Below are 10,069 nucleotides of genomic sequence, written 5' to 3'. Positions count from 1 at the left end.
CAAAGGGTACATGTTCATAGGACTTTGATGGAAGAATAACTGAAATAGAATCTCGAGATGTGACATTCATAGAAGAATTTCCTAAAAAGGGTGATATTGATAAAAGTCTTCATTTGTATGAAATAGAAGAGGAATGTGGAGAAAGTTCCTCCCAACGACCATCAGTTGTGTCATAAGAGACGATGTCTCTACCTGTTACAGATAATGGGAGCAATGAAGTTATGCTCCAACCTATTTTGGATAGTAGGAGCGAAGATCCTCAATTGCGTAGGAGCGAATGTTCTCGAATCCTTAAGAGACGTTTCGAAATTAAAAATGAAGTTTTCATAAATACTCCTCCAAAAGACGATGAGCCCAAAAACATCAGAAAAGCTCTATCATCCCTCAATAAGGAAAAGTGATAAGAAGCATTAGAGGAAGAAATGAAATGCATGTAACTTAACCAAGTTTGGAGTCTAGTGGCCTTACCATCAGATCAAAAACCTATTGGGAATAAATGAATTTTCAAAATTAAATGAAAGGTGGATGGCTCAATGGATAGATACAAAGCTCGTCTAGTGGCAAAAGGTTATACCCAACAAGAAGGTATAGAGTATGAAGAAACCTTTTTGCCTGTTGTGAGGTTTACTTTAATCTTTGTCATTCTAGCTGTAGTAGCACACTTAGATCTATAATTGTATCAGATGGATGTCAAAACAACTTTTATTAATGGAGAGCTTGATGAAAAAATCTATATGGATCAGCTTATAGGTTTTGTGGTAAAAGGCTAAGAGCGCAAAATATGCAACCTCCAAAAATATATATATGGCCTAAAACAGTCGTCAAGACAATGGTACTTAAAATTTTATAAGGTGATATTATCTTATAATTTTAAGATGTTAGAACAAGATCACTATGTTTATGTGAAAAAGTCTGATGACAAATTTGTAATTCTATTTCTTTATGTGGATGATGTGCTAATAGTTGAGAGTGATTTGGAATATGTGATGATCATTAAAAATTGGTTATCCACAAATTTTGACATGAAAGATATGGGTGAAGCAGATTATATTTTAGGTATAAAAATTAAAAGGGATCATTCAAAAAGACTTTTGGCTCTGTCACAAGAGTGTTATATCTAAAATATTCTAGAATGATTCAACATGGGAAACTGCAAGCCCTTAGATAATCTTGTGTCAAAAGGCGATTCATTGAGCCAAGATTTATGTCCAAAGACGCAAAACGAAAGAAATGAAATGTCCCTAGTATTTTATTCAAATGTGGTTGGAAGTCTCATGTACGCAATGATATGTACTCATTCTAATATATGTTTCATTGTCGAATTGGTTGGTTGACATCAATCGAATCTAGGAAGGGAACACTAGAAGACTGTAAAGAGAATATTGAGATATTTGAAAGACACTGTAGATTATTGCTCATGCTATCAAGGAAAGGATTTACGTATCGTTGGCTATTCGGATGTTGACTGGGGTGGAGATTTAGACCAACGCAAATCAACTTCAGGTTATACTTTCTTACTCCAAAATGGTACTATATCTTAGAGCAGTAAGAAACAAACGTGCATAGCCTTATCCACAATAGAAGTAGAATTTGTAGCATGTTCTGCTGCTGTGCAAGAAGTTGTTTGGTTGAAAAGATTTTTTGAAAATTTAGGTGTATTAGATGCAATAGTTGGTCCGATAGTTATGCATTGTGATAATCAAACAGCGATAGCTTTCACAAAAGATCCCAAATTTCATAATAGAACCAAACATATTGACACTAGATATAACTTTTTCAGAGACATCATTTCGAATAAGGAAGTGATGGTTCAATATATTTCTACGCGTAACATGATTACTGATCCTTTAACTAAACCAATCTCAAGAGATGTACTTGGCTTGCGTAAAATATGATAGATGACCTGTTGAGTATATATTGTACTTGTAACATAACGTTAGAACATCAAAGAATTTGAATTTATTTTATGTGTTTGAATTCATAGGGTTTATGCATATACACATTGTTTTTGAAACTCAACAAGATAATAATGTCGCACGAGCAATCCCCTTTGACGCTGAGAAGAGTATGTAAAGATGAGACATGTTTCTTGAGATTGATGTCGCTAATAGAGCGCACTTAGAAAATGAGAATTGCTCAAGAAATGAGTTATTTGATATGTCGCCTTGATGATTAATCAAGATGAGGTCATGACTTGATAGATTTAAAAATGATCGATTTGGATTCCCCATGTCCAAATAACTTGTGAATGTCAGATATGAGTTCTTAATAGATAAAGATACCTACAAGATTGGAGAGATGATTAAAAACTTAGGTAAGACACTGAATGCAACTACTGAACTAAAATCTGTACAATGTTGGTAATGACATTTTGAAAAGATACACATTGTAACATATGATTTATACCATGTGTACATGAATAAGACGATCATTTAAAGTAGTGGAAGGATGAATCCTTGCTCCTTCACTATGTGAGACTTTATAAGGATTACCTCATGATGATACCCTTTGACTCTTTGCTGTTATTTGATATTTATTCTTAGTGTTGCTATCTTAGCTTGAAACCTATGATTATGAATGATTCAGTCTATGGATCATGCATAGAAAAACAACTAAGTTTAAATTGAGAATTTCGAATAGAAGAGGAAGACTTATATATTACGTGTGTCCATTGGCCAGTCGGTCATGTCACTCATACAGGAGATTGAACTTGATCATGGATACATAAGAATATAACACAATAATAAATAAGGGATTAAAGGGAGCTAGTGTTATCGAGTAAGTCTGGGGTGTTGCGAGACTAATGCTTTATTTTTATTTTGGGTTGAAACGACTATGTTATTCTTAACAGATGTATAGTAAATTAGCTCCCAAGTGCAAGTTGCTCGTAAGGGCGCACGACATATTTGCTAGTATGAATTGCTCTGTTCTATAAGATTTCTGTAGAAGAGTATTATGATTCGGATCACCCCATCATGTGTGAGTGGTAGATATTGAATCCGGTCCACCCATGATGGGTTGACCCGATCCATTAGGGTTACAAATTCAATATTAACCCATGATAAACAATATTCCAATTTTGCTTTTGATAGTTATTAAAGATAACTGCCACTCTCTCTCTTATTTAATATATCGTAACTTCCATTGGGAGCAGAGAGAACTCTTATGCTAAAAACACAAAAGAAAACAGAACTCTTTCTATTCAATTCTCTGGAAGAATTCTTACAAAAACGAGAAAACAAATCAACAAAGTGTGTTGTAGATACTCCTAGGAGTGTATCGAATCACCAAATTATCATAAATTGTCAGATTTAGTAAACCGAGCATGCTTTCTGTGATCCTAGAATTGGTATTATTTATGCTTACATGACTAAACTCGTAATATTTTCGTTTGAATTGAAAAACTAGCTATTTGTCTCTCGAAATAGCTTAGCTTAGACAAGGTTAACAAGTTCAAAAGGCATAAGTTTCTTCACTTCAACTTTGGTGCTTTCTTTTGTTTCTTTTCATCACTTACTAAAACGAAATCCCAAATTTCTCCTTTCATCTGAATTGAAACATTCCTGACAATTTCTGCTTCACCTCAGCTTTGGTACTTTCTTTCTTTTTCTCTGAAAATTTAATTTAATTTAATTACTTCGAATTGAATCTTTAATTAGTTGCTATAGCATTTCGTTTCCTGTAATTGCTTGTTGGAATCAATGAATGAATATGAATTGATTAAACCCCTGAATTCAGTAATTACTCCCAAGAATATTTATGTTAGCCTTGTATCTTGATAGGAAAAGGGTAAAATAGTAATTAATGCTACAAAGCTAAACCCAAAATAGTAAATCCTCATCCGAAACCCAATCCGAAGACAATCACTGCTGTAGCCAAATCCCACTCGCCCTACCCAGTCAACGTTCGCTCCTCGGCAGCAGCAACTTCATACACACACGTCTCCCTACGCGTACCTGCACCTCTCCTGTCCCAATATATCCGCCCCACATCTGTAGCAGCGCCGCACCGGCCTACCCACCTAGCAGAGAATTAAAGCGCCGCCCTCCTCGCAGGTTTGGCCCTCACTGCTTAAACATCATTGCATGTTCTCCGGTTTGTGTTGATTTTGCTTGCCCAGTGTATGAGTTTTAACAATAAAGGAGCATCTTTTTCTTTGTTTTTTAATTGTTTTTTAAAAAAAAAAATTTGTTATTGGGTTTGTTTATTCTGTCATTATGATTTTTCGATGGCTGATACTCTTGTTGGTGGTGAACTGGTGTGAAACGGGAGGGAGAAGGAGGTCATTAAGGTCATTCACCATAATCCTGTCAAAGCTAAGGATAATTAAGTGTTTAAAGTAATTGACTATCCCTGCTACAACGGTAACCCAACTCAGATTAGATTTTCGTATTTGGATTTGGGCTGGAACTTGGATGAAATTATTATAAGAATCAAGAATCACTGCTCTACATATATTATATAAAGTTAGGAATTTGTGGGTTCTATATTTTGTTGTTAACTATTTTGGCTTTGGAATTTTATTTTGTTTATTAAAGTGTGTTCTTTTTTTATTTTCAATGAATTATATGCTTCTTTGTTATTTTCAATAAATGTTATGCTTCTTTTTTATTTGCATAGGATGTAGATGATTAGATTTGTGGTTATTGTAATTCGGTTGTTGCATAACAAATAGTACAGGAATTCCATCCGTGATTTAAACAAGTTCTCTGTCTACACTCTCATCAATGAAGGAAGAAGAAGTTAACCTGTGCCAGATTCAAGAATGGTACCCAAAGTTTAAATCTGTGTCCATCAAAACCCTGATTCATGAACTTCCAGAGTCTTTTGTTGAGTATCTTCTTGATGACTCTGGGCCTTTCGTGCTTCCTGCTTCTGTCTCAAACGATGATGCCCTTCCCAATAGAGTCCATAATCTTTATGAGGAAGAAGACTATCAGGTATCAGAAGGATCTGGGGATGAAGCTGAACCATCATCTCCTCCTTCATTTCCCGAACTAGAACTAAAGATTAAATAATCTATTGAATCCCTTGGAGGTGCAGTTTTCCCTAAGTTGAACTGGATTGCACCAAAAGACTCCTCATGGATTAGTACATCTGGAACACTTCGATTACAGGAATTCCATCCGTGATTTAAACAAGTTCTCTGTCTACACTCTCATCAATGAAGGAAGAAGAAGTTAACCTGTGCCAGATTCAAGAATGGTACCCAAAGTTTAAATCTGTGTCCATCAAAACCCTGATTCACGAACTTCCAGAGTCTTTTGTTGAGTATCTTCTTGATGACTCTGGGCCTTTCGTGCTTCCTGCTTCTGTCTCAAACGATGATGCCCTTCCCAATAGAGTCCATAATCTTTCTGAGGAAGAAGACTATCAGGTATCAGAAGGATCTGGGGATGAAACTGAACCATCATCTCCTCCTTCATTTCCCGAACTAAAACTTAAGATTAAAGAATCTATTGAATCCCTTGGAGGTGCAGTTTTCACTAAGTTGAACTGGAGTGCACCAAAAGACTCCTCATGGATTAGTACATCTGGAACACTTCGATGCACTTCATTTAGTGAGATTGCACTCTTGCTAAGGTCATCTGACTCGTTGGTACATGATCTGTGCCATGCATATGATTCATGCAGCGATAGAACCTTATCAAGACCCCCAAGGTTCTTCCTTGCCCTTCGCAAGTGGTATCCATATCTACGACCAGAGCTGGAATTTCGTTGTTTTGTACAGGGTCGATGCCTAGTTGGAATTTCTCAGCGTGAAGTCACAACATTTTATCCAGCCCTCTGTGAGAAGAAAGACAGTCTAAAAGAATTGGTTCAAGAGTTTTTTGACAACAATGTGAGACAGAAATTTGAATCTGAAAATTACACATTTGATGTTTATGTCACAAAAGATGAGCGGGTTAAGGTTTTGGATTTTAATCCTAGGGGTGCATTTACCTGCCACTACTATTTACCTGGGAGGAATTGGAGCAGAATCTTAGAGAAGAAGGCGATGATGCTGTGGACTTGAGAATTGTGGAAAGCCAATGTGGTGTTCGGCCAGGTTTAAAGACAGCTGTGCCATATGACTACCTGGATACCAGTGAGGGGAGTGGTTGGGATCAATTTCTTAGGAATGCTGATGAGGAGCTGCATCGGCAAACCAGATCACCTGAAGCAGGTGCTTGAGGATGCTTTTTTTTTTTTTTGGCAAAGTTAATGATGTACTGAGCTGTCACTATATTTTGATTCATATTTTTCCTCTAAAGGACGTCAAGTTCTGGTTTATATTATGGCCAAACGACTATTTCCCACCCAAGGTTTGATGCTTTCTCAAGTTTCCACCCTTTAACTATAGAAACACCAAACACCCACCCATAGCCGGTTAAATTTAATAGAACCCTAACGCTTGAAAATTTTATCTCTTTTTGCCTTCCTAAACTTTAAAAACTAAAATTTTTCCTCAGCCTAAGTTTTAAAAAATGGCAGTTTCACCCTAGGGTTTGGTTTTGAAATCTTCGGTGACCTCTTCGGCTCCGTTGCCGACAACATCTCCCTCTCAAAACATCTTTTTTCGGTGATCCTTTTCCTCCCATTTAGAGGCCCAATCGACGTCGGAGACCCCTTGAGAGACGAAAAACTTCATTGGGGAAGACAATTGGGATGAGATATTGGGTTTAAAAAATAGTTAAAAAAATATTTCTAAAAAAATATTTCGAAAAAAAATTAGCAATCGATTCGAATTTAATTCTAATCACATGTATTACATTGATGGATGAGATATTGGGTTTTACTTAAACCAACCACGGATTGGGATGGTCTGAATGGTTAGATCGTGGCCTAATTAGTTAACTTTCAAAACAATTTTTCAACAAATAATTTTTGTTTTTTTTCTAACAATCAATTTGGATTGATTTTTAACACCATGATGAAAATTATAAGTCAAAGTTGGGGAATGTAAGGTAAGACTGGCAGTAAAGACTGGGAGGAAGAAGTCTTATTCAACCATTAATGATATTGTAATATTGAATGTCCAACTATATCATATAATTATAATTATATTTATAGGGATATTAATTAAAATAGGCAGTTGTTTTCCCGTTTAAACGTTTTTCGGCAGCAATTAATATGTTTTACCTTTTTAAGCAAATTGAATTTTTCATTCCAAAAATGCCCTCATTTAATTTCTCAACGTTTACCATAGTATTTCATCGATTAATTACTTACGTTTAACTATACGTATTAAGATTAATTTATCAGTAATGAATAAAATCTATAGATTGATAAACAAATATACTACAGATTAAAAATGTTAATCTATGAATAAAATTGAAAAACACATTGAAAATCTATAGATTGAATAAAATTTATAAATAAAATCTATAAATTTTATAAAATTTATTTTATAAAATCTATAAATTTATAAAATAATTAAATTTAAAATTGATTGATATATATGAAAAATAATGGATATATCGAAAACAGTACGTTTTTTTCAAAACGGTTCGTTTTCTCAAAAGGGGTGCAAAAAAGTTTTAAGGCTTGCGGGAAGGGAATGAAAATACAAACAAGTGTGTGAAAATACAAATAGGTGCGTGAAAATACAAATAGGTGCATGAAAATACAAAACAAGTGCGTAAAAATATAAACGGGTGCGTGAAAATGTGAAGGGTGCGTAAAAATATAAACGGGTGCTTGAAAATATGAAAGGGTGCGTGAAAATGTGAAAGGGTGCGTGAAAATATAAAAGAGTGTGTAAAAATGTGAAAGGGTGTGTGAAAATACAAACTGGTGCGTGAAAATATGAAAGGGTGCGTAAAAATATAAACGGATGCGTGAAAATATGAAGGGATGCGAGAATTGACTAAAGGGTACGAGTGCGTGAAAGGGTACGGAAATTGGTGTAAGTGCATGAAAAGGTGTGAAAATTTACTAAAGGGTACGGGTGCATGAAGGGTGCAAAAAATGTGTAAAGGGTGCGGGGTGCGGGGTGTAGGGGATCTCCCGCACCTCTTTATCCCCACACCTTTTTATAATTTATAAAGGGGTGCGGGAGAAGAAATTTCTCCTGCACCCCTTTACAATATATATTAATTATTATATATTATAAATATAATATATTTATATTATAAATATATTATATTAATATAATATAAATATAATAATATATTATATTTATAATATAATATATATTATAATTCTCCTGTACCCTTTTTATAATTTCCTTGCACCCTTTTGTTTTTCCCGCACTTGTTTATATTTTCACACACCCCTTCACATTTTCACGCACTCATCTGTATTTTCACACACCCCTTCACAATTTCACGTACTCGTTTGTATTTTTACGCACCCATTTTGTATTTTCACTCACCCTTTCACAATTTCAAGCACCTGTTTGTATTTTCACACACCCGTTTGTATTTTCACGCATCCCTTCACAATTTCACGCACCCGTTTGTATTTTTATGCACTCGTTTTGTATTTTTACTCACCCCTTCATATTGTCACGCACCCGTTTGTATTTTTACACACCCGTTTTGTGTTTATTATTTTTACGCACCCCTTTTATAGTTCCTGCACCTTTCAGAAAATTGTCGTACCCTTCCACGCACCTTTTCAGAAATTGCCACACCCTCCATGCACCATTTCAGAAATTGTCGCATCCTCCACGCACCCACAATGCTTGTCGCACCCTCTACACACCCTTTCAGCAATTGTCGCACCCTTCCACACACCCACAATGCTTGTCGCACCCTTCCATGCACCCGTATCCTTTTCACACACCCTTTCACATTTTCACACACCCGCAATGCTTGTCGCACCCTTCACAATGTTTTTTACGCACGGGTGTGTGAAAATACAGACGAGTGCGTGAAAATGTAAACGAGTGCGTAAAAAACAAAAGGGGTGCGGGAAAAACAAAAAGGGTGCGGGGAAATTATAAAAAGGGTACAGAAGAATTATAATATATATTATATTATAAATATAATATATTTATATTAATATATTATATTATATTATATTATATATTATTATATTTATATTATATTAATATGTTATATTTATAATAAATAGTAATTAATATATATTGTAAAGGGGTGCAGGAGATCCCCTGCACCCTGCACCCTGCACCCCGCACCCTTTACACATTTTCTGCACCCTTCACGCACCCGCACCCTTTAGTAAATTCCCATACCTTTTTATGCATCTACACCAATTCCCGCACCCTTTCACGCACCCGTACCTTTTAGTCAATTCTCGCACCCCTTCACATTTTCACGCACCCGTTTATATTTTTACGCACTTGTTTTGTATTTTCATGCACCTATTTGTATTTTTACACACTCGTTTGTATTTTCATTCCTTTCCCACACCCCTTAACACTTTTTTGCATCCCTTTTGAGAAAATGTACCGTTTTCGATATATCCATTATTTTTCATATATATCAATCAATTTTAAATTTAATTATTTTATAAATTTATAGATTTTATAAAATAAATTTTATAAAATTTGTAGATTTTATTCATAAATTTTATTCAATCTATAGATTTTCAATGTGTTTTTCAATTTTATTCATAGATTAACATTTTCAATTTGTAGATTTTATTCATTCTGTACTATATCTGTTTATCAATCTATAGATTTTATTCATTACAGATAAATTAATTTTAATGCGTATAGTTAAACGTAAGTAATTAATTGGTGAAATACTACGGTAAACGTTGAGAAATTAAATGAGGGTATTTTTGGAATAAAAAATTCAATTTGCTTAAAAAGGTAAAACATATGAATTGCTGCTGAAAAACGTTTAAGCGGGAAAACGGCTGCCTATTTTAATTAATATCCTTTATATTTATGATATTATTTTTTATTATAAAGTTGGGGACACATAAATATTCTTCAAAAAGTAAAAGAAGAGTAGGGTATACAAATTTAGTGTTTTCTTAAGTAAACAAGGAATTAATTAAAGTTTTTGCACTATAAGAAATTATTCTTTGCATGATCAAATAAATATTCATCTAGCATTAATTATGTTTATCATTAGGGAATTAGACTATTTTCCACCCTTTTTAAAAATCCAAT

At 34.5% G+C, this 10,069-nt stretch overlaps 1 pseudogene; it reads left to right on the top strand.

Moving 5' to 3' along the window:
• The first annotated feature begins 3,857 nt into the window (after positions 1-3,857).
• On the top strand, positions 3,858-6,273 carry LOC123206295 (annotated as a pseudogene).
• Positions 6,274-10,069: the final 3,796 nt, after the last annotated feature.

The sequence above is a fragment of the Mangifera indica genome, unplaced genomic scaffold (genome assembly GCF_011075055.1).
Source record: "Mangifera indica cultivar Alphonso unplaced genomic scaffold, CATAS_Mindica_2.1 Un_0031, whole genome shotgun sequence".
NCBI classification, from domain to species: domain Eukaryota; kingdom Viridiplantae; phylum Streptophyta; class Magnoliopsida; order Sapindales; family Anacardiaceae; genus Mangifera; species Mangifera indica.
This window is presented reverse-complemented; position numbering and strand designations above follow the sequence as displayed.